This window comes from Phyllostomus hastatus, unplaced genomic scaffold (genome assembly GCF_019186645.2).
Source record: "Phyllostomus hastatus isolate PE091 unplaced genomic scaffold, TTU_PhHast_1.1 phas_contig_468, whole genome shotgun sequence".
Taxonomy (NCBI): domain Eukaryota; kingdom Metazoa; phylum Chordata; class Mammalia; order Chiroptera; family Phyllostomidae; genus Phyllostomus; species Phyllostomus hastatus.
The window spans coordinates 4,300,282-4,323,453 of NW_025333884.1; the positions used below are offsets into that span (position 1 = coordinate 4,300,282).

The 23,172-nt window shown below is 54.6% G+C and overlaps 1 protein-coding gene across 2 annotated transcripts in view; it reads left to right on the forward strand.

Annotated features, from left to right (window-relative positions):
• The first annotated feature begins 1,533 nt into the window (after positions 1 to 1,533).
• The window catches only part of BICRA (BRD4 interacting chromatin remodeling complex associated protein), a 78,952-nt gene continuing 57,313 nt past the window's right edge, over positions 1,534 to 23,172 (forward strand). For both annotated transcript variants that reach the window (XM_045845275.1, XM_045845274.1), the window contains exon 1: positions 1,534 to 1,783. The gene's annotated coding sequence lies outside the window, so the exon portion shown is untranslated. The remainder of the gene's footprint in view (positions 1,784 to 23,172) is intronic.

The following is a 23,172-nucleotide window of genomic DNA, read 5'->3' on the forward strand; positions in this document are numbered from 1 at the left end:
TTTGGTGTTGCACACTCTGAGATGGGAAAAACTAAAAGCCTCCACATGAGGGGTTATCAGAGGTCCCTTATGGCACTAATGAATATTCAAGATGTAGTTCAGTCATGGGCAATGGAAGGGCAAGCTACGCAAAAATAAAGCATTAAGTGTGACCCCTAAGGGTCACATAACCCAGTGTATGACCACGGTTAGAGATTTTCCCACTCTTATGTTCAGGGCAACCCAGGAGTTCACTTTTGGAATTGAGAGTTTCTTTTTTATATAATAATAACAACAGCCAGCGCTTATCTGGCACTTCCTGCTGCTCTCTCCACGACAGCTCATTTCCTCCTAATGACCCTATTAAGTGAGGCCTATTATTTAAAGATGAGGAAATGGAGGCACAAGGAGGTGAAGTAATTTGCTCAAGGTCACACAGCAAGAAAGTGACAGAGGCAGGGCCCTTAACCACTGTGGTCTCTTAACAAAATATATTTTTAAAAAGCCAAAAAAATTTTTAAATAATATGAGTAGTATCACAAAAGTACTAAGTAAATACTAAAGGTTAAAACATACAGATCTGGCTCAGTCACTCATTTATTCAACGTATTTATTGAGCAGCTTCTGCGTGCATAGAGCTTTTCTAGGCCCTGGGGAGACAGAAGGTACTGAAAGACCGTTAAGTTCCCCCAGCCTGTGCGCCCGGGTTGAGTCCCCGCTGGGTCCTCAGCCCGGCACCGGGCACATAGTAAGCGCTCACCATGCATTCTCTGAATGAACGCGTGAATCTCGGTGTCTCGCCCGCAAGGCTTTCACAGCCAGGTGGGGCGGAAACGGACCCAGCACCGCGGCAACTTGGGGCTTCTGGGAATCCCACCAGCGCAGCCCGAAAGGCCTCGAGGAGGATCTGCAGCAGGACGCACCCTTTCTCCGGCGCCCTCCGCGAGGCCGTTGCAGCTCGGCAAAGGCCCAACTGGGGTGAGTGAGCAAGTCAGCTGGGCTTCCGGGCCAGTCACCCCAAAGCCCCAGCCGCCTTCCACCCTTTATGGCTTGGGCTCGGACTCCCGGCTCCTTGGTGGTTGCACCTGCGAGACCTCTTCTCCTCCCGCAGCGACTCCCGCTACCTTTTCAAACCACCGCGTCCTCCCGCCCGGCGACCGACCCCCGAATCGAGGGCGCGCCCAGGGCGCATGGAGGCCCCTCCCCAGCCAGGCTCGGCGTCCGGGGTCTGGATGCGCGAATCCCTTTAGCTTTCCCCCAAACCCCGGAGCGTTGTTCGAAGCTATAGCAGGACTCCACCGAAGTCTGGAAAAGCGCGCCCCCAAACCCCCGGGACTGGGGCTGGGGAGGGGGCGGTACTGGAGTGAAGGGGCCCCTCCCTGGGCGGCCGCAATCTGCCATTCGCTGGCCCGCCCGCCGCTCGGCGCCGGGAGCCCGGGCCGGTTAGCCGGGCGCGGGCGGGGCTTCCCAAGCCCCTCCCCCGGCGCGGGCGGAGGGAGGAGGAGGAGGAGAAGGGGGGGCGGAACACAAAACCAGTAAAGGTTTTTTTTTTCTTTTGCATTTAATTAAAAATAATTTTTTTTTGCAAACCCGAGGGGTCCTTCCCAGAGCGGGCGCGGGGCCGGGGCGCCCGGGCCGCGGCGCGGGGCGGCGGCGGGGACCCGGCGGAGGCTGCCGGGCGGCCGCCATGCGATCAGGCAGTGCGCTGACCGGCCCGGCCGGTCGGCCCCTTCTGGGTCCTCCCTGTGCAGCCCGTGCGGGGCCGTCTCGGAGACCCCGCGCCGACGGCTGCTCAAACATCAGGGTGAGTTTCTCACAATGTAGCAATTTCTCTTTAAATCTCTTAACTCTCTCTACCTGCGAGTCGGGGCTGTGACAGGGCGCAAAAGCGAGGGGGGAGTGGGGGTTGGAGGCGAGGGTGTGTGTGGGGGGAGCCGGAGCCGGGGCCGAACCCACCCCCCCGACACTCACACACTCAGCCCCCCAACCGGGGCGCAGCGCCCGCTGCCTCTTTTTTTGCTCGGCGCCCACCGCCCCCGGCAGCCCCCCACCCCCCGCGTCTCTTCCACCATCACCGCCGCCCCGATCCTGCGGGGCCCCCCCGCCCGGCTCCCCTGCCCAAACCCGGCGCCCGGTGCCTCCCCGGCCCTCCCGCCGGCTGCCGGGGATACAATGGAGCGGCGGAGAAACGAGACCTAACGTTCCACGGGGGGAGGGGCGGGGAGACCCCCTCCCTCGGCCCCGGGGCTCCCTCCCCTCGCCCTGCTCCCCGCCTTTCGGGGAAGAGGGCAATGGGGCAGCGGATGGTGATTTCCCGGCCGGAGACGGCGAGCCTTCACCTTCTCCTCTCGCCCGTCTCCTCTGCCCCCTCCCCAAATGCCTCCCGGGGGTGCCAGGGAGGAACGGGGCCTCCGGCGAGCAGGAGAGGGATGGATGTGGAAGAAGGCCACTGGGTCTCCCCCTCCCCATCGCCCCTAAACAATGAAAGGACTTGACTTGGTAGTCCACCCCCCAGCAGTGAAAGGAGTTGACCCCCTCCCCTGCGGACTGGCTGGTCCCGGAGGGGGGCCGTTACTGGGGGAGTGAGGAGGGCGATGAGCCTTACCCTGTCACCTCCCGGTATTGGGTCGGCCCCCCATCGCCACCCCCTCGGCCCGGGAATGGGAGGCACCAGGCCCAGCCCGGGCACGGCGCTCGGGTGGTGACCTTTAGACAAAGGCAACCCTTTCCCTGGGGTGAGCCGGGGCGAGTCGGGCCCCTGCGGAGGGCGGCCAGGCCGCGGGCACCGGGAGGGAGGGATGGAGGAGGGAGGAGGGATGCAGCCATCTGGTTTTCCCATCCCTGGCTGCCCCTCGGCTGCTTCCACGGCTGCTGTCACCGGCGGCCGCGCGGAGACAAGGGACCGGGGCTGCCCGGGCCTTGGTCGGCGGCCAGCGGAGAAGCGGGCGAGGAGCAGCGGGAGGGCTCGGGCCGGGGCGCGGGCGCCGACGGTGATTGGAAGGCACTGTGGCTCCTTCCTCTCCTCGCCCCTTTGTTTTGCTTTGTGGTTCTGAGCAGCTGAGCTTCCCGGGAGGTGGGGTCAGAGGCCGCGGTGTCAGCTCTCCCCAGAGGCGGGGGTGACAGGTCCTGGCCCTCCGGTGGTCCCGGACCAGGGGGCTGCCGTCCGTGCCCAGCCCCCAGCTTGGACAAGCGGCCCCTTTGGAGACACAGCCCTCCTTCCATAGTATAACGAGGATCTGGGCTTGTACTGAGCGTCTGCACTTCTCTCGCACCACCTTTCTGAGGGCGCTTGTCTGGGAAACGGTTTGTAGAAACACCCAAGACACCAAGGCCTGAGATTTATGATGAGTTGCAAGTGCTTTCAAATTCTCACCTGGGTTGGGGTTAGTGGCAGGGCTGAGTCAAGTCTGCCCTTGGGTACTGGGAGAACAGGGGAGGTGACAGCTCAGGAACTACCCCCCCCTCCCCGCATGTGCGAGTGTCAGATGGGACTGAAGGGATTCATTGACCCCTTCCTCCCTTCCCCATAGTTCCCCCACTCTTAGCAGTTGAAAGTAACCTCATCTCCCTATCCAGGGAACATTATGGCCTGCCACTGTTGAGTGCATTTTGTAGACTGGCTGGCTAATGGAGGCTCAGAGAGGTTAATTGACTTGCCTGGGGTCACACAGTCGTCTGTAACCCTCTCAGGTTTCTCCAGCTAAGCTGAGAGCTGTTAGGTTCTCCTGTACCCCTCTTTGACGCTTGGCCCCTTTGATTTTGGTTCCCTTGGGTCTCACCTATAGGTAAGACAGAGCATTCAGAGCGCTGGTCTGGGGAAGGGGGAAGGAGCGCCTGGAAGCTGGGCTGAGGGCAGGGTTGTTTCACACTCGGCTGAAGTGGATCATTGGCCGGTGGGCGCTGAGAGTTGGAGGTGTATGAATCAGGGGAAAGGGGGGGTCCCAGGCCTGGCTGGGGGGTGCCCTGGAGCCAGCCCCACCGTCCTCCTCCCCCTGAGCTGGGACTTGCCAAGGCTTGCTGTTCCTCAACCCTGCAGGGAGGGATGCTGAGCTGTTGGGGACCTGGCCATCACTCTGCCCTGTGACCCTCCCTCCGAGGCACCCCGATGCGGCTGGGGGAGGACTTTCCTGCCCACTCTTCACTTGGCTTGGGTGTCACACTTCTGCCCCCGCCACTCCGGGACCTCAGAGAGGTCATTTAACTCCCTGTCCTCGCTTTCCTCATTCATAGATGGGGATTACGATAGTTCCTTCAGCTGACCTGGAGGTGGGTGAAAGTGTTATCTGAACATGTCTGTTTCTTATTCAGCACGCGGGACCTGGCGTGTGCCGGTAGGGTGCGGGGCATTTTAGGGGGGCAGCGGAAGGCCTCCACCCCTGAGGATTGCCTTGTCCACCTAGAGGACACACTGCACCCCTTCCACCTCTCTGGCCGGGGACCCTGCCCCTCTATTAGACGCTGGTACTAAATCCACTTTTGGGGGGGTGGGCTGAGGAAAAGGGGCTGGGGAGGGCCCTGCATACCCAGTGAGGGAGGCGACGCAGGTGGTCCTGCCATTTTACAGATGAAGAAACCGAGGTTGGGAAAGCCTATTCCCTGGCTGGGGCTGGGCGGGAGTGGGACACTGTGCCTGTCAGCAGAGCTGGGGAGATGACATTCTGAGGGAGCCCCTGCCCCCTAACTGCTGTCTTCTCCCCGATGGGCAAATATCTTCCTTCCTGAGATGACAGGCACAAATAATAGTAAGTCCTGGGTGGGTAGGAGGAGGTGGGCTGTAGGCCTCTCTAGGCTAAATGTTTCTGAAAGTAAGAAAGGATTTTTTTCCGGGGGGCGGGGGGGGGGGAGCATGAGTAAGGCCCCAAGAGGGACAGACTGATGCCCCGCCCCCTTTCCTGCTGGTTTCCTTCCCAGAAGCCTCTGGGGCTTTCCCCAGCCTTCCCTGGGGATGTGGGGTCTTCTTCCTCTTCTCCCCTCCAAGTGGCTGTGGAAGGACCAAGGGGACAGCGCCAAGCCCTGGGGCCTGGTGAGAGGGGTTCCCGGGGTGTGGGGAGGGTGGTCCAGGTCCAGCCACCAGCAGAGTTCCCGCCAGCCTTCCCAGCTCTCCCCTGTAGCCGTCTTGACTCCTGGTCTCAAGAATGCAGAGGGCTGCTGGTGGGGGAAGTTAATTGGAAACAGGAAAACATGGCATTCCTTTCCAGCCGGCCTGGGCTTGGAAAGCCACCGAGGGGCTGCCTTTTTCCCTCTCCTGCCCCGTAGAGGAGAGGGGTGGGGAGGCATGGCTCTCTTGCCCTGGTCTCTTTGGGCTTTCCCCCCACGAGGCACCCTCACTGTCAGCAGACATAGGAGTTCTCGAGCTACACATCCATGACGTGACGTGTCTCCCCCGTTAGAAGGACTGCCCTCCCTAGTTAGTCACCATTCATATCGTGTTTGTCCCCTCTCTCTGAGGGCGGAGGGCCTGCCTGAGAGCTGGCACCCCAGCGTAGGATGCGTCACACTGGAGGCACATGGGAAATGTTTGGTCGAATGGTCCCCAAGGAGTCCCTCCTCATTCCTTCCCTAGAATTCTCCCCTGCCTGGAGCACTACCGTTGGAGTTTTGTCCCCATCAACTGAAGCCTTTGTGTCTTGGTGACATGCACGTCTCACCAATGGGGAGAAAGAGAGTGTGTTTTCCAAGACATTTCTAGTTTGGTGACAATTAGTTTTGTGTAGAGTTTGTGTGTTTATGGTGGTGAGGCTGTGTTGGCAGGAGAATGGGGAGAGAGAGAGGGCGGGGGGGGGGTGGGAAGCTCCTTTGTTTAATTATTCCCAGCGAAACTTCCTTGAGGGCCTACTGTGTGCCAGGGCCCCGGGGCTTGGTTATGACACTGGGACCCAGTCCAGGAGGAGGTAAGGGTTGTTTTCAGGGCTGGACAAGCTGGGTGGGATTTGATGCGTTCTGTCTGGGTGGTCTGCCAAGTCTCCAAGGAGGAAGCCGCTTCTTTCTCTTTCTGCTAAGTGAAGCTGCACAGGACACCCATGCAAAGTAGTGAGCCCCCCTCCCTGGCATGCCGGGGACCCCAGCTCTCCTCCCCACAGGGCACTCATCAGGCTTAATGTTCATACATACACGTTTACATCTGTGTGTGTGTGTCTGTAAAAATATTTATTGTGCACAGGTGGTAGCACGCTCTTCCCAGTGCTCTGCCCAGGACTTTTTTCTCTTCATGTCCCCGGGAGACTCGGATGCACAGGAGTACTGGGAGGGTTTCCTCAGGCTTTTTCTTGCCTGCGTGGTATTCTGCAGAGTGGGTGAGCCCTCCCTGGCTTGACATGCATGTGGGGGTGTTTACAAAAGTTTCTGGACGTAGAGATGGAAGGCCTGTGTCCCCATGTCTTATTGGGGAGTGGGTATGTCTGCAGAATAAACTCTGGCAGCAGGATCGCTGGATCCGGAGCCTGCCATCCGTCTCTCAGTCACTCTTCGGAGGTCCCTTTGCAGCCACATCTTGAAGGAAGTCGTTCTCCCTCCTGTTCAGTTTGTCCAGCCTGTCAGGCTCTGGAGTCTTTGTGTCTTGGGACCTCCTTGCCTCTTCCTCCTGCCCATGGCCTGCATCATGTGCTTGCTGGTCAGGGTGGAGGTCAAGAATGCAGGGCTCCGGCGGCCAACTGCCTGTTGGTTCAAATCTTGGCTCTGCTACTTGCTGGCTGAATGGCTGCAGCCAAGAGGCTTGACTACTCTGAGCCTCCGTTTTCCCTTCTATTAAATGGGTTCACCTCAGCACCTACCTCTGAAAGATTATTGGAAGGATTAAATAAAGTTCCTAAAAAGTTCATAGTCAGCTGGTACGCCCAATGGCAATGTCATCTGTCATGCTCTGTCAGTTCTTTCTTCTTGGGCCCTTTCCTCCCAGCTGGGCTGCGAACCCCCGATGTTGGCGGGCCTGGGAGAGAATGCTGGCTCTTCCACTTCACTGCGGCCTGACCCTGGGCAACTGATCCCTTTTCTGGGGCCTCAGTTTCCTTGTCTGTGGAATGGGCCCATGATGGTGCCCTTGCAGAGCCTGGGAGGGCCTCGTGAGGCAGCGCTCCTCCCAGCCATGCATGTGGCGGACTTTCAAGAGCTGGCCGCTGAGGTCGCTGCCTTTTCCACTATGATTACTGTTCTCCCATGGGCCCCAGGCTGACTTCTCCACTCTGAAAGGTCCCCATTGTCTTCCCCAAAGGCACATGGGAATAATGTTGGCACTCTAAGGCAGTTGACACACAGCAGGCTGCTCCGGCATGAGGCATGGCGGTGTGACTCTGGGAACAGACAGGGCTTCCCTGCCCCGTGCATGCCTCAGTTTCCTCATCTGGTAGAATGGGGAGCACAGGAGACCCACCTCAGGCATGCTCACAGATGTTCAGTGCCTGGCACATAGCAAGCGCTCAAAAAATGTTAGTGTCTGGGGTTGGGGGCGAGAGAGAGAGACAGCAATTTTTGTTCCACTTATTGACACATTCATTGGGAGATTCTTGTATGTGCCTTGACCGGAGATCGAACCCACAACCTTGGCGTATTGGGATAATGCTCTAACCAACTGAACTACATGGCCAGGGCCTTATTGTTATTAAGGGAAGTAGCAGTCTCCCGTGAGGTCAGACCCAAGTCCTTATTCCCTTTTCCCCAAAACCCTAGGCAACCAACCAGTGTTGGTGTTTTAAGTGGAGGGCGAGGCCCCAGGCAACCCAGTGCCCTTTGGGTCTCAGTTCCCTCCTCTGTGGCAGAACTTCCCTCCTGAGCTTGTCAGGAGGCTTGAAGGGCTCATGGGGTGGAAGGCATTTTTAAGACAGGACCTGACTTGAGTGCACAGTGAAGATTGACTTTATTTATTATCTATTCATTACTAATATAATAAAAGTAGCATTTTAACTTTCTGTTGTGGAATTTTTTTAAGATTTAACTTATTTTTAGAGAGAGGAGAAGGGAGGGAGAAAGAGGAGAGAAACGTCAACATGTGGTTGCCTCTCGCACTCCCTCTACTGGGGAGCTGGCCTGCAACCCAGGCATGTGCCCTGACTGGGAATCGAACCCTCAATGCTTTGGTTCGCAGGCCCATGCTCAATCCAAATCGAGGAAATTTTAAAGCACCCACCAAGAGTTGAGAGATCGCATACTTAAGCCCCCAGGGCCCATTGCTGGCTTCAGGAATTTTCTGCTAATCTTTTTTGGTCCATTGCCCCCAAGGCTGCTTTTTTTTTTTTTTTTTTTTTTTTAATCTGGAGCACTTCTAAACAGATTCCAGACCTCTTTTCCTTTCAGCAGGACTGTTACTGTTACTAATGGTTTTACTACTTCTGGTGTCAAGAACGAGATTCAGCACCTCCAGGGCCTGCCCTGGTCTGTGAAGGAGGAGACACGAAGCCTATGTCACAGCTTGGGGAAACCAAGGCAGCAGGGAGCGGGCTTTAGTGAGGTTCTTTCTCTGGGTGTTCCCTTCTCTTGGCAAGGTCCCTGTCTTGGCCACCACACGGCTCGAGCCCGGGGGCTATTTCTGATCACGTGGGCTTGAGGATCAGGGCCTGGGTGGGGCTGAGAGCGTGTAGGTTGTGATGTCCTGGGCAGGAAAGGTGAGTCCCGTGGCAGGGGGTTGGATTCAATGACCCTGGAGGTGAGGGCTAGTTGGGCCAGCGGCCCAGGTTCCAGTCATCTCTCTGCCCCTTCTAGCTTTGTGACTTGGGCAGGTGACGTCCCTTCTCCCCCTCCCAGGTGAGGGAACCAGAAGTACAGGAATGAAAACATGCTTCTCCCAGGAGCCTTTGCACGCACTTCCCCACATGGAAGCGTGTGTGGCTCAGGCCCTGGCTCAGCCGGCACAAGGCCTCTGCCGCTGCTGCTGTCGCCATTGTTACTTCTCATTCCTGTGTGTGCTTAGGGTGGCGCTCTTGCTGGGCTTCTGAGGGTCAGAGGAGGGTTTAGTGGCCCTGAGCATCCAGCTGGGCTCCCAGTAGTTCCCCTTGAAAAAGTTTCTTGTGTTTGGAGGGACCAGGTTGGGGTCAGGGGGCTGTTCCCTCCTCAACCTCCATGTTCCCTAGGGCCTGGCCTGGCAGCTTTGGGAGCACACCGAAGGGGGGATGTCTGTGGCTGTGGGCCCCTGCTAATGACCCCTGGTGGCCTCCACAGCTTGGAGGCTAAGGGTGGCCCTTTCCCCCAGGACAGCCGCAGGCTGAAGCTCCCCGGAGCCCACTTTCTACAGGACGGGTGCTGCCTGTGGTCTGCGGTGCAGTGCTGATGAGGGGGACCCCGTGGCTCCTGCCTCATCCAGTAGTTGTGGACTGTAACCTCCTCCCTCTCATTCACTGTACCTCACCTGGCCTTGAACATGGAGCCCCCGCCCCCCTCCAGGTGAGGGGGCTTCCTCTGGCTGAGCTCTCGGCTCTTTACCCTCTCACGCCAGACTCCCCTCCGCTTAGCGAGCTCTTGCCACAGAGTCCCCTCCTGTTCACATCCCTGGCACCCTCCTCCCGTACTTAGGGTGTATCTTTTTGTTCTCCTGTGCCTGGTGACAGTGGTTTGCTTTGTGTGGTGGAGTTTTGCTTTTTATAGAGGATCCTGCTTTATTTCTCCTGTGTCTTTTCTGCCCAGCTCTGTGCTTTTATTTCTTTTTATTTATTGATTTTGAGAGAGCGCGCAAAAGGGAGACACAGAAAGAGAAATATTAATTTGTCGTCCCATTTGTTTATGCATTCCCTGGTTGATTCTTGTATGTGCCTTGGCTAGGGATTGAACCCGCAACCTCGGAGTATCAGGATGATGCTCTAACCAACTGAGCTATGTAGCCAGGGCTTTGCTTTTAGGCGCCCATGTTGCTACTTGTCCATGTGGTACAGTTGTCACAATTTGCTTAAAATTCCCCCTAGGGCCAGACCTCCAGGTTGCCACCATCTCCCTGTTAACGGAGGCAGTGAGAGGCAAATTGGTTTGTCCAGGGTCAGGCTGCGAGCTGCTGGTGGGCCGGGCTGCAAATCCAGGCAGATCCTGCTACTGGTTAATTCAGACCCGCACAGCCAGCCTTCTGTGCGCCTGGCCTCAGAGCTCTGCCCTCAGGGACAGGGGAGGGAGATAAGCCAGGAACACACCCATCCTCCCTGCAAGGTGAGATCAGTATCTCACTCAGCTCAAAGACTCACTGGAGGCTGGACGGAGAGCTGACTCCTGGGGTATGTTGGGGCAATTGGGGAAGGAAGGAAGAGGGGGATCCTGGGGGACATGCTTTGGATTCAACGCCATTCCCAGCAGAGAAGGATGGGAAGCTTTGCACAAGGCCAGTTGAAGCTTCACGGGGAAGGAGGACCTGGGACACTGGGGCTGGGACCTGGGGCACCCGCTCATGTTGATGGGAGGTAAGAGAAAGAGGAAGTTCAGGGCGGCCCAGTGTCATTGGCCTGAACTACTGGGTGGGTGCAGCTGCCCTTGCCTGAGACGCGGTTGAATGCCGGTAGTTTGGGGACCGCAAACCCTAGAGAGGAAAGCTCTGACACCCTCTTGGTGGGTAGAGAAGCGCAGAGAGGGGAGAGACCGGGGAATACAGTGATAATGGAAGTCCCAGGGATGGGAATGAGTCCCTAAGGAGAGAACAGAGTCAACCTGGGTGCCCCTCCCTCCGCCCCCCAGTGTAGAGCAGAAGCATCTTTGACCCGAACAGAGGAAGAGGGGGAGGAGGATTAGGATCAGGCTTGGTCAGCATCTCCGGACCAAAGCAGAGGAGTTTCTAGAAAGGCTTTGGCTTACATGCAGCTGTTATGGAAGCAAAGATGTTCTGGGTTTGTTGGGTAGGTAGGGGTGGGAGCCAGACTGGAGTATGGTGAGGAGCTGTGAGAAGGGGAAGACTGGTTTCATGGGAGGGAGGGAGTGAGGAGGGAAAGAAAAAAAATCTTGCTACCTTCTATGGCTCCCTAGCGCGCTCAGGTAAACCTTTGACCCTCACCATGACCCCAGACGGAGCCCCTCTAAGCCTGGCCTGGGCTGGCCTCCTTGATCCCACCGTTCCCCTTTCACCCCGCCGTCTTTAGGCGAGGAGCTTGGTCCTCCCTGCCTGCTTTTGTCCTTCCTTTGCCCTCTGCCCGCAGACACCTCCTCCAAGTCCTTCCTATCTGGCTCTCATAAATACCCCCTCCTCAGGGAAGCCCTCCTTGTTGCCCCCATCAAGTCAAGTCAAGTCAAGCTTCCTTCACAGCTTTCGGTTTATCCCCGTGGTAGGATTCACCCCCAGGACCTGACTCCGAATAAGCTCATAACGGGTACTGATTGCGTCAGTGAGGGGCCACGCGACCTGGACGCAGAGCGGGAGGAGAAGAGCGCACGGCGTGGGCGTCTCAGCACCTGAGCCAGCTTAGAGGCTGGGGAGAGCAAAGGAAGGGAGTGAAGGAGAGTTCTGGACGAGGCCGGAGGGGGTGGTGTGGGATTGGCCTCAGGAGTGTTTCCTTACAGGTGAGGAGGCCAGGAGAGCGGTATGGAGGCGCAGAAAGACGTTTGCGCGGCGGGAAGGAGTGCAGGAGGCAGCGTGGACCTGCTTGGGAACCGGAGGAGAGGGAGGCCAGTGGGAGGCCTGCGGGGAGCCCAGCTGGTGCGGGGAACTTTGGCAGCCCTGCCTACCCGGCTCACCTTCTTCGGGAGGCTGGGGTCTTAAGCACGCGTGGTGGTTCAGTTGGCGGGTGGGAGGGGTGGGGTCTGAGGTCCTTTTGGGAATCTGCTCAGAGGCAGAGAAAGGTGTGCTTGGCCCTCCCGCCGACTGGCGGAGGGTTTCTGGGCGCTTGTGGGTCGGGTTAAGCGCTTCATACAGACTGTGGCCATAGCAACGACGGTAATCACAGCCAGTGCCGCGGGACTCTGGTCTAGGCGCTCAGTAAGCACTGACTCACTTAACTCACAGAGGGACCCTCGGAGGCAGGTGCGGGGAGCGCCCCATTTCACAGATGAACAAAGTCGGGCACTGAGCGGTTACATGACTTGCCCAGGGCCGCACAGGTGCTAAATGGTGGTCTGGCCCCAGAACCCAGACTTTTCCCCGTGAAGGCTCCATGCTTCCTTGTTACCGGGGCCAGCCCGAGAAAGCCCGCCGTCTGGGGGCTGCCCTCGCCCCTCCGCCTCCACTGTTGGTTTGGGATCCAGTGTTGTCTCGTCTGGTTGTTCCTCATGAACAACCGTGGCCGCCCCAGCTTCCTCAAGAGAGTGGATATGTCTGTGAGCCTGTGAGCGAGTGAGCGGGCCTGGGTGGGTGACAGGCTGGGGTGAGTCAGTCAGACTGAAGGGACGGTGTGCAGGAGTCAGGACTCCGAAGGCACATCTATCTGGCTTGTAGCCAACTGTGGGGCTTGGAGCACCTCTCGGCCTCAGTTTCCCTACCAGGGCGAGGGGCCCCATCCCCGCCTCTTGGCGGTCAGATTGGTGACGTCACGTGTCCACAGAACAGCGGCGTGTACGGCGCTCACCGGCGTCGTAAGTGCTTCACGATTCAGAGCGTCTCAGACTGGAGCTCACGACGGTCGGTGGGGGTACCCCTCGCAAGGCGGGCAGCTCCCATTGCGGAATAGACTCAGATTTCCGTGCCTGACATGTCCGTGGCTGTTGGCGCTGAGAGGGAAACTCCGGTACGGTCATTTGCAGCTCGGGGTTGTCCCTGAGTCCGGAAGGCGGAGAGAGAGTGGATTGTAGAGACTGTTGGAGGTTGGCATGGCAGAGAGGGGGGTCACAGGTTTATCTAAATTATCTCCTGGTGGGACCGTCGTGCAGCCTCGCGCCTCACAGAACGCGCCATCAGGTCCTGGCACCGAAGCACCTGGTGAGGCGAGCTGATCACTCTCACCGACGTTGCTATTATTACCCCCAACCGGCCTGTGGCCGGCACGCACCGGTGCAGACCCAGGGGGCTGGCCTGCACAACCAACGGTTTCTCAGACTTCGCTGGTTCCTCACACCTGACTGCCCGCGGGCCCCTCGGGGAGCCTGCTCAGCACGGGTTCTGATTCAGTGGGTCTGCGGCTCCTCCTCGAGTTTCTGACCAGCTCCCAGGTGTGGCCGCTGCTGCTCCCGGACCGCACACGTTTGAATTGCAAATAGGGTAGCGGGGAGAGTGGTTTCCCCACGGTTTGGAGTCGCTTAAGGCTGCCAGCAGCTCTGAGACACATGGGACAGCCAAGCTAGAATAAACTCCCTTAGCTCTCCGCCTTCCAGGTTGCTCGATGCAGGGCAGGTCTGTGTGAATTATTGTGCAGGGAAAATGTAACACTGCAAGTCTTGACCCTGCCCCCCTTCCTCCTGGAGAGGACACCTCTGTGGGGAGCCTGGGCTATCATCTTTCAGCCCCCTTTTCTTTCTTTCTTCCTCTTTTTTAATTCTCACCGGAGGATATGTTTATTGATTTTAGAGAGAAAGAAACATCAATGTGAGAGAGAGAGAAACGTTGATTGGTTGTCTCCCATATGCATCCCAACTGGGGATCGAACCTGCGACCTAGGTATGTGCCCTGATCTAGTATCGAACCTGCGACCTTTGTGGTGTGCGGGAGGATGCTCCAACCAACTGAGCACCTTGCCAGGGCTTAGCCGTCCTTTTGAACCTGAACAAATGTCTTAGAAGAATTATTTCCTTGTCAGCAATCTAGAACTCATTCTTTTAGCAGCTGAGGAGTTGTCCAGAATTTATTTAGCCTCTACTTTAAGGTTTTTTTTTTTTAGTTCCAGTTTTTGCTGTGAGTCTATATGACACTTTATGAAGTGTTATCTCTTGCAGATAGCATATAGTCAGACCATTTCCATCCATAGATTTCCATAGTAGGATCATTGCTGTCCGGTAGAAATAAATGCTAGCCACTTGCATGTTATTATAGCCCTGGCCCAGGTAGCTCAGTTGGTTAGAGCATTGTCCCAATACGGCAAGGTTGTGGGTTTGATTCCTGGTCAGGGCACATACAAGGATCAACCAATGAATGTATAAATAAGTGTAACAGCAAATCAATATTTCCCTCTCTTTCCCCCTTCTTCTCTCTCTTAAAAAAAGAAATCAATTAAAAAAGGTATATGTTATTTTAAATTTCCTAGTAGCTGCAGTAGAAAGAAGAAAAATGAATGTGAATATATTTTATGTAACCTAGTAACCCCAAATACCCCAAATGATAGTATACCCCAAATACTATCATTTTAACCTGTGATCAGTATAAAAATCATTAATGAGAAGTTTTATAGACTTTTATTGTGGTTAAGTACACATAACCTGAAATTTACTAGTTCGACCGTTTTTCAGTGTACATTTCAGTGACAAGTGTATTTGCAATGTTACATAACCCTCTACCCACTAAATGTCCCCTCTCCCTTCCCTGCAGGTCACCTCTGTTGTACTTCCTGTCTTTAAATCTGCCTGTTCCAGGTGCCTCCTGCACGTGGTACCACACAGCGTCCATCCTTTTGTGTCGGGCTTATTTCACAGGGCGTGAGTCTTCAGGGCTCCTCTGTGGTGGCATGCATCTGTGCTTCATGCCTTTTCATGGCTGAGTAGTATTCCGTTATCTGTGCACACTACACTTTAAAAAAAGATTTTATTTATTTATTTTTAGACAGGGGAAGGGAGGGAAAAAGAGAGAGAGAGAAACATCAATGTGTGGTTGCCTCTTGTGCACCCCCTACTGGAGATGTGGCCTGCAACCCAGACATGTGCCCTGACTGGGAATTGAACTGGAGACCCTTTGGTTCACAGGCCAGTGCTCATCCACTGAGCCACAGCTGCACATGCCGCATTTTGTTTGTACAGTTATCCCTTGATGGACACTTGGGTTGTTTTTACCTTTTGGCTGTTGCCAATCCTGCTGCCGTGAGCATTGGCTGCAAGGATCTGTCTGAGCCCCTGCTTTCTGTTCCTCTGGATGTGACCTCGCAGTGGAATTGCTGGGTTGCAGGGTAAACTTGGCGTGCACCTCTGTAAAGAGGTGCTTGTTCACAGTGGCCGCACCATCTCACATTCCCACCGGGCAGTGTGTGCAGGGGCTCCTGGTCTCTGCATCTCTGCCAACACTTGCTATACGGTTGTCCCCCCCACACCGCCCCCCACCCCCGCACTAAGTTTTCTAAGTCCAGTCTATATTCTACACACCCAGCGCATCTCAGTTTGGACCAGCCGGTTCCAGGTGCTCAGGTGCATGGTGGGCAGCACTGGTTTAGACCACTTTCTGTTCACAGTCATGACTGACCTGGCTGGACTTAAATCTTCTGTCTTGCTCTTTGTTTTCTGTTTATTGCCCGTGTTCTTTGTTCCTTTTTTCTCGTTTCCGGCCTCCTTCAGATGAATTGAGTAATTTAGTGTTCCCTCTTACCCCCCACTCTTAGCTGATTCACACTGCCTCTTTGTTGCTCTGGAGGTTCCCTTCTGCATCTTGGACTAGAACTTGGCCATCGCAGTGAGCTGGGAGCCATGGGGGGGGGCGGTTGCTTTGATTTGGGGAGTGGCCCCACCTGACGTTCTCGTGGCCACACCTTCAGTGGTTTATGCAAGAGCGCTTCTTACCAGCTTGATTCCTGGAAGAGGACTTGCTAAGGCAAAGGGAAGCGCACATTTAGATGTGGGTAGGTCCTGCCAAATGGCATTCCACAAAGGCTTCACCATTCTCACCCCTCAAGCACAGCAGCCAGGATTTATGGCGTGACTGTTCCATGCCAGGCCTGTGCTGGACCCTAGGGACACTGGCGAGAATCAGCCCGGGGCCTGCTGCTTAAATACCTCTTAGTCCTCGAGGCCCAGGGCAGTCTCGGAGCCGCCTCTGGACTCCCAGGAAGGCGAGGGACCACAAAAGGAGAGGTGAGAGGATATTCTAGGTGGTGGAAGGAGCCCAGCAGCCGCCCAGGTGGCGTGAGAGCTGGCTGGACCAGGAGGCAGGCAGCACAGAGCTGGGGACTACATCCCCAGGGTGTGGGCTCCCCTTCAGGGCAGGACACGTGCAGGGGAGGACAGTGACCACCTCCCTCTGGGCTGGTTTGGGGAGGGTTCCACGGGAGGGAAGGCAGCGCACCAGGTGTTTGATTCAACTGCCCCCGCAGTGGGAGGGGATCAGCGCCAGGAAGGGTCTACCCGACCTGGGGGCCGGCTTGACCCCCGTTGTGGACAGCGTTGAAGGCCTGTATCAGATGAACTTCCTGGACACGCCACTCCAGGCCTCTGGGAATAGAGGGTCAGGAACAGCAGCAGTGGAATCGCAGAGGGTGACATGGCCTCGGGTGATGACAGGGTGGCAGCACCGAGTGCGGTGCCCTCCTGCTCCGTAGGGAGGCCCCGCTCAGGTTCGGGCAATTATTGTCATTAGTGCTTGTGTTGTCTTCGTTGTCATTATTATTCATCCAAGGCCTACAGAGGACAGACAGCAGGGTCCTTCCTTGTCCCCAGGGCCGAGACCCCAGAGAAATGAAGTCAATTGCTCAGGGTCAGAAAATTGCAGAGCCGGGGTTTGAAGCCGGGTTTGTCTGATCAGAGCTCAAGGGTGTCCCCTTTCCAGGCCCCTGGGGAGACTCCAAGCATAGCACATGAAGACTCTGCCCCTCGCAGAGCAGCCATGGAGCCAGACATGCTGTCAACATTTCACCAGCATCAGTAGTGGGATTGCAGCAACTTGGGCAACAAGACCCGGCCTGTAGCCTGGACTATTTATAGTCTGTCTGGATCACATTCCAAGTGAATGTTCACGTTTGGCTGCAGAAGTATTAGCGTTTGACCGTAGGGCGCTGCCACAGAGCCCGTAGTGGCTGTTCTGTAGTAGGTACGTGTGCACATCACTGTGCAGAGCCTGGGACAAAGTCTGCATTTGGGTGCACGTCTCAGCTTGAGGGACTGGAATCAAGGATTGGGGACCTGCACTCGTAGAGTCGGTCTCCCCCTTTCCCGCATCCCAGGTTGCGTGTCTCGCATGCTGGTTAGCACCTTCACGGGTTGTGCTTACTACTCGAATTCTCCACTCATTGCAGGCGAGGAAGCAGGTTGGGTGGTAGGAGAGGGCAGCGGGGCTTCTTCTACAAACCTGTTCCCCCAAAGCTGGGAGCCTGGGGTCTGTGCCGGCACAGGCTGGTGATGAAGGAGAAAGGGGGACTGTGATGACGGGCCAGGAGAGTGTCATGGGAACCAAAGGGAGGCAGGGCCCTGCAGAGGCTCAGGGAGAGGAATTAGGGGCCTGTGGGCCAAGGGGGAGATTCTGCTTACTTCCCCCTGGTTATGGGCGTGTAGTCTTCCAGCCTGTATTACCGTACTGAACTCCCCACTGGGTTGTCCAGTAGGCAGCTCAAACTTTGTGTGCCCAACACCAAGCTCCCCATCTCCCCCAAACCCCAAAAGCAAAGCCGAGTCTGCTCCTTCCAGATTCTTACCATCTCTGCTCACGGCACCTCCATCCTCCCAGGACCAGGGCTACCTGGACACTTTGATGTCATCCTCCACTTCTCTCTCTCTCTCTCATTTAAATTTGAGTTTTTCTTATTAATAACAGACATAATAACACTGCCTGTCTTACCCCTTCCGAGGTGCAGAGTTCCGTAGTACAAAGTAGACGCACGTTGTTGAGTTGGGCACCTGTTTCTCCCTGGGGCATCAGTCACCTCTGCCTAGAGAGCTTCTCCAGAGAGTGGCCTTATGTCACCATCTCTACTGCTCCCCACCTTGGTCCGGCCACAGTCACCTCCCCCCTGGACCATGGCCATCTCCTCCTCCTGAGCACGGTCTGCGCCTCCCACAAAGTGGGAGGGACCCCTGTGTAACCAGAGCCAGCTCACAGTCTCTCCTCCGCTCAGAGCCCTTCCTCGCAGCTCCTGTCACTCAGCGTAAAAGCAGAGCCCTTACAGAGGCCCAGAATTCTGTTGTCCAGCTCACTGGCCACTGACCGCTGTGGCCCTTGGGCATTGAATGAGCTGTGAGTGTAAAGTGCCCACTGCATTTCAAAGACCTGGAATGATGGGGAGCCCTGCCTGGTGGGACTCAGTGGGTTGAGTGTCATCCCACAAAATGAAAGGTCACTGGTTCGATTCCTGGTCAGGGCACGTGCTTGGGTTGTGGGTTCGATCCCCAGTTGATACGCGTATGAGAGGCAAACCGACCGATGTTTCTCTCACATGGATGTTTCTGTCCCTCTCTTTTTCCCTCCCTTCCCCTCTCTCTAGATCAATAAAAGAAAAAAAAAAGAAAGAATGAAGGGGGAGGAAATGTAAACTAATCTCAATATTTTTACATTAATAAAAAGTATAATATTTTTGTAATATTGCTTGCATGTGGAAATGACTGTTTGCATATATCAGGTTACATAAAACATATTATTAAAATCAATATATAATAAAGCCACCCGTTCTTTCCACCAGAAAAGGCTCACATCTTGTTTCCTTGGGACAGCACTGGTTTAGAAGGTCCCTCCCCTGTATGGTGGTTGGAGGAGCAAATGAACTTACATAGGCAAATCTTGTAGAATAGTTCCTGATAACATAAGACTCAACACAAGTATTAGCTGTTATTTTTTTTATTGCAGTGAAGTGTACACAACCCAAAATTTACCATTTTTACCACTTTTAAGTGTGCGCTTCAGCGGCACTGCAACATCCATGATGAGGTGCAACTGTTCCCTTCGCCCATGGCCGGAACTTTTTCACCACCCCAGATCAATGGGTGAATCAATGGGTAAACTCTGTACCCATTGATTAATAACCGATTCCTCGCTCCCGCCACCCCTTGCTGACCTCAAATCCACCTTCTGTGGCTGTAAATTTGCCCGTTTTCCGCTGCCGGGTAGGAGTGGAGTCGGCAGTGACGGTCCTTCCGCATCTGGGCTGCTCCGCGCGCGCGGGCGCGCGCAAGGCCCATCGGGATTGTGATGGTTTCCGACCCTCACTGTTTCCCGAGGGTGGCCGGCGCACTGCCTGTGGCTCTGCTGCGTTCTGTTAGTCCGTTCACCAGGTGATGGGCACTTGGGTTGCTTCTTCCTTTCAGCTGTTATCTTAAAAAACGGTTTTTATTTATTAGTTTTAAAGAGTAAAGGGGAAAGAGAAAAACATTGGTTTGTTCCACCCATTGGCTCATTCATTGGTTGATTCTCGCATGTGCCCTAACTCGGGATTGAACCTGCAACCCTGGAGTATTGGAATGACACCCTAACCAAGTGAGCCACACAGTCAGGGCAAGCTATTGTTATTATTTTTAAGGATTTTATTTATTTTTAGAGGGTACGGGAGAGAGAAGGAGAGAGAGGGAAACATCAATGTGCGGTTGCCCCTCTCATGCCCCTAACTGGGGACCTGGCCCACAACCCAGGCATGGAACCTGCCACCCTTTGATTCACAGGCCCGAGCTGAATCCACTGAGCCACACCAGCCAGGGCATGGCTATTGTTTTTAATACATGATTTGGACCCTGGCTTTCTACCTCATCTCCCGCTGATTACTCTCTTCCTTGCTCGGTATGCTTCAACCACACTGGCTTCCTTTCTTAACTCAGGCACAGGTGCACTTCAGGGCCTTTGCACTTGCTGTCCCCCCTGCTCCACGACTCCCTCCTTCCCTTCTTCAGTCGAGCCTGCCTTTGTTACGCTATTTAAAATTGCAACTGCCTTGCCCTTCTTCACAGCTTTTCCTCCATGACACTTACCAATTTCTGACAGACTATTTTACATGTACATTGATATAGGTCAGTATTTTACAATACAGTATTTTTGTTCTTTTGAATTTTCTCTGGCGCTGTTTTAGGAATAGTTTGCCACGTGCTTCCTATTAGCCACCACAAGCCCCTTATGAAGTCAGACAGCGGGATAAGTAATTAATAAATACTGAGAGTCAGGCGGAAAGCAGCTCTGTTCACATGCTCATGTTAGGAGAAACTGTCACACTGCTGTGAAGCCTGTCATGTTGGGGCGGGGACAGAGATCATTTCAAAGTCCAGAGTCCCTGTTCCTGGGATCAAGGCGCCCCTCCCCCTGCCCTGGTTCACCCAGTGTTAGTAATTGACCTCTTGCCTGTGTGGCAGTGCCTTTGGCCCAAGGTGCCAGGAAGAACCCTGGGCAGCCAACTCTCGTCCCCGCCAAAGCTGTACTGTCCCTGCCAAAGCCGTACTGTCCCCGCAGGGTGGGGTGACCTTGTACTGGTCAAACAGAAGGACATTGCCCGCTTGGGTCAAGGCCACCTGCCTCGGAGGGTCCTGGTGCACAATCACTGCCACCGGCTGGACACAGACTCCATTGTGGTTCACCTGGGCAGTAGCAGCCAGCCACCCCAGACACGATCCCACTATCCACACAGGCTGCTGGGGACGCAGAGGGCGGGGCAGCAGGCAGTGTACTGGGGTGGGTAGAGGCCGCCTCTGCAAGGCGCACGGTTTGGGAGGAAGGGAGCAGTATCACTATGTACTTTTTCTTTTACAGATTTTATTTATTTTATTTTTAGAGAGACGGGAAGGGAGGGAGAAAGAGAGGGAGAGAAACATCAGTGTGTGGCTGCCTCTTACACGCTCCCCACTAGGGTCCTGGCCTGCAACTCAGGCATGTGCCCTGACTGGGAATCGAACTGGTGACCCTGTGGTTTGCAGGGCGGCACTCAATCCACTGAGCCACACCAGCCAGGGCCCTACTTTTAATATTTATAAATAATTCTATCTATAACATAGCGTTTCCATTTTAATGTTTATAAATATAACTTATAATGTCTTAAAATTTTATTCAATAAATGTCGATCAAATACATGTAAATTAAGCATTTGTAAATGCTCGGTGTAATATATTATTATTTTTGTCTCCATCCTTTCCCTCCTCCAAAGTGTAAGCTCTAAGTGAATAAGGACCCTTGTTTTGTTCTCGGCCATTCCCCCAGCTTCTAGAACAGAGTCCTTAATTGCTAAATGGATGAGTATTTAGTGAATGAGGAACTCAGGAGGATGTGATTAAGTCGCAAGAAAAGGTGCTGGGGTGGAGGGGAGAGGAAGTTGGGGAAAAAGGCCTTGAGGCTTAAAGGCGGTGTGATCAGGCCCTGGGTGGTTGTGAGGGGCACCAGCAGGCAGGGTGATGCACGACCTACTAGTGGGGGTGGGGGCTCCTCTCTTGTCCCGAAACCCAGTTCCCTCACTCATTTGCTGGGTGATCCCGAGTCACTGACGTGCCCTCTCTGAGCCTCATCTATAAAAAAGGAAAAGAGCAGCTGTTTGTTTATTCAGCAGGAATTTCCTGCGTACCTACCGTGCGCCAGGCACTGTCTGCGGTAGATGAAGGAGGCCATGTCCTTGCCCTCACTGAGCTTCTGCTCTAGGCTCCCACCTCCGGGGCCAATGTGTGAATGAAGCACTTACACGCCCAGCAGGCCCCCTTCGAACCACGGTTCCTGCTGTCGGTTCCCTGAAGGCTTCAGCATTCCCCATCTGTCGGGTAGGGACAGAGGCACCTACTCTGCCGTGTTGTCGTGAAAGCCTAGGACCTTGTTTGTGATAACAGTGATTTATAAATGGGGGGGGCTCGCATTGCTGTGGTGTTGGGCTGGAGACACAGCTTGGCCCCCATTGTGGAGCTTAAGTTTTCCAAACACAAACTCGATATGGCTTAGGACATTTTGTGGGCACTAAATCCCTGGCCTTGGACGTGGCCCTGATGCCTTGCTGTAGGCTCCTCTTAGTGGGGCACACCTGCTGCACCCCAAGGCATGCAGAGACTCCATTCCCTCTCCTGTCTTCTCTGTCTGCAACTTCTGCAAAGGTTTTTTGCTCAGTGGGCTGCTGAGTCCACTAGCCTTCATGTGGCGGGAGTGTGAGTGAGCAGGGATTATGCTAGCTACTATAACAAGCTGTTCTCAGTGGCTTAACACACGCCATAAAAATGTCTTTCTTGCACATCAAAGACCAGTGAGGGTGTTTCTGGTTGGGTGGCCTCTTGTGAACTCACTAAGGACACCACACTTCTTTCCTCTTGTGGCTCTGCCCTCCTCTGAGTCTGAAGTCCACTGGATATGAGTAGCGGAGGAATATTTTATGTGACAGGCCTGGAAAGTGTCACTCCATTTCTCTTCTGTTGGCCTGAATTTAGTCACATGGTGACTAGCCATAAGGGGCACTGGGAAATGTAGTCCAGTCTAGGAGGAAGAGAAATGGTTTGGGGCACACACAAACATCTTTGCCACAGTGGGTGCATAGATGTTGGCATGGCCAGTAGAGTGGGTGGGAAGGACTGAGTTCTGGGGGAAGTGACACCCAGATGAACTCTTTTCTCACTTTTTACTTGCAATTCCCAATAAGACCTATTTTATACTATGACCCAGGACAGATGGACAGACACACGCACATTTGAAACCAAAGTTTTTCTTTTAAAAAGAATTTTTTTTTGTTTAGATTTTTAAAAAGATATTACTTATTTGTAGAGAGAGGGGAAAGGAGGGAGAAAAAGAGGGAGAGAAACATCAGTGTGTGGCTGTCTCTCACATGCCCCCAACTGGAGACCTGGCCTGCAACCCAGGCATGTGCCCAGACCAGGAATTGAACCAGCGACCGCTTGGTGGTTTGAAGGTGGGGACTCAGTCCACTGAGCTACACCAGCCAGGTGAAACCAAAGTTTTGCAGAACACTTAGCTTGACTACCTTTGAGTCATTCGGCAGTACGTTTTAAAATTCTCTTGTTTCATTCATTTAAATGGTGGTTGAGACCTGTCCATTATATCGATTTCATTACTGCTCAAATACCGCAACCCACGATTTGAAAAACGTTAACAATGAAAACGGAACTCAGAAAATGTGAACTTCTGGACTTCGAAGAGTACCACCTCAGTTCCCTCTGTGTCCCAACCTGTTTCAGAAGCACATTAGAGGCATGGAAGCATGGGAGGTTAGAACGCTCAGAACAAAATCCGCTTGCCCTCAAGGCCCCTCACCCCTTAACTAACTCCCTGGTGTCATTCCCATGCTCTTCATCCACTTCATTCACACTGACGTAGTTGCTCTGGGAGCCAACCAGAGGCGTTTCTGCCTCAGGGCCTTTGCACATACCATCCCCCCCGCAGCCTGGTGTGCTGTCCCCCACCTAGTTGCGTGGCTTGGGTCTCCGCTTCAATGTGACCTCTATTGACCACTCTGCTTTAAAACAGAAACCTTTCCTTTCCCATCATTCCTTATCGTGCATTATAATCACCTCCCAGCCACTTACCACTGTTATTATTAACCACATGGTTGTCTGTTAATTTGTTTACTGAGTATG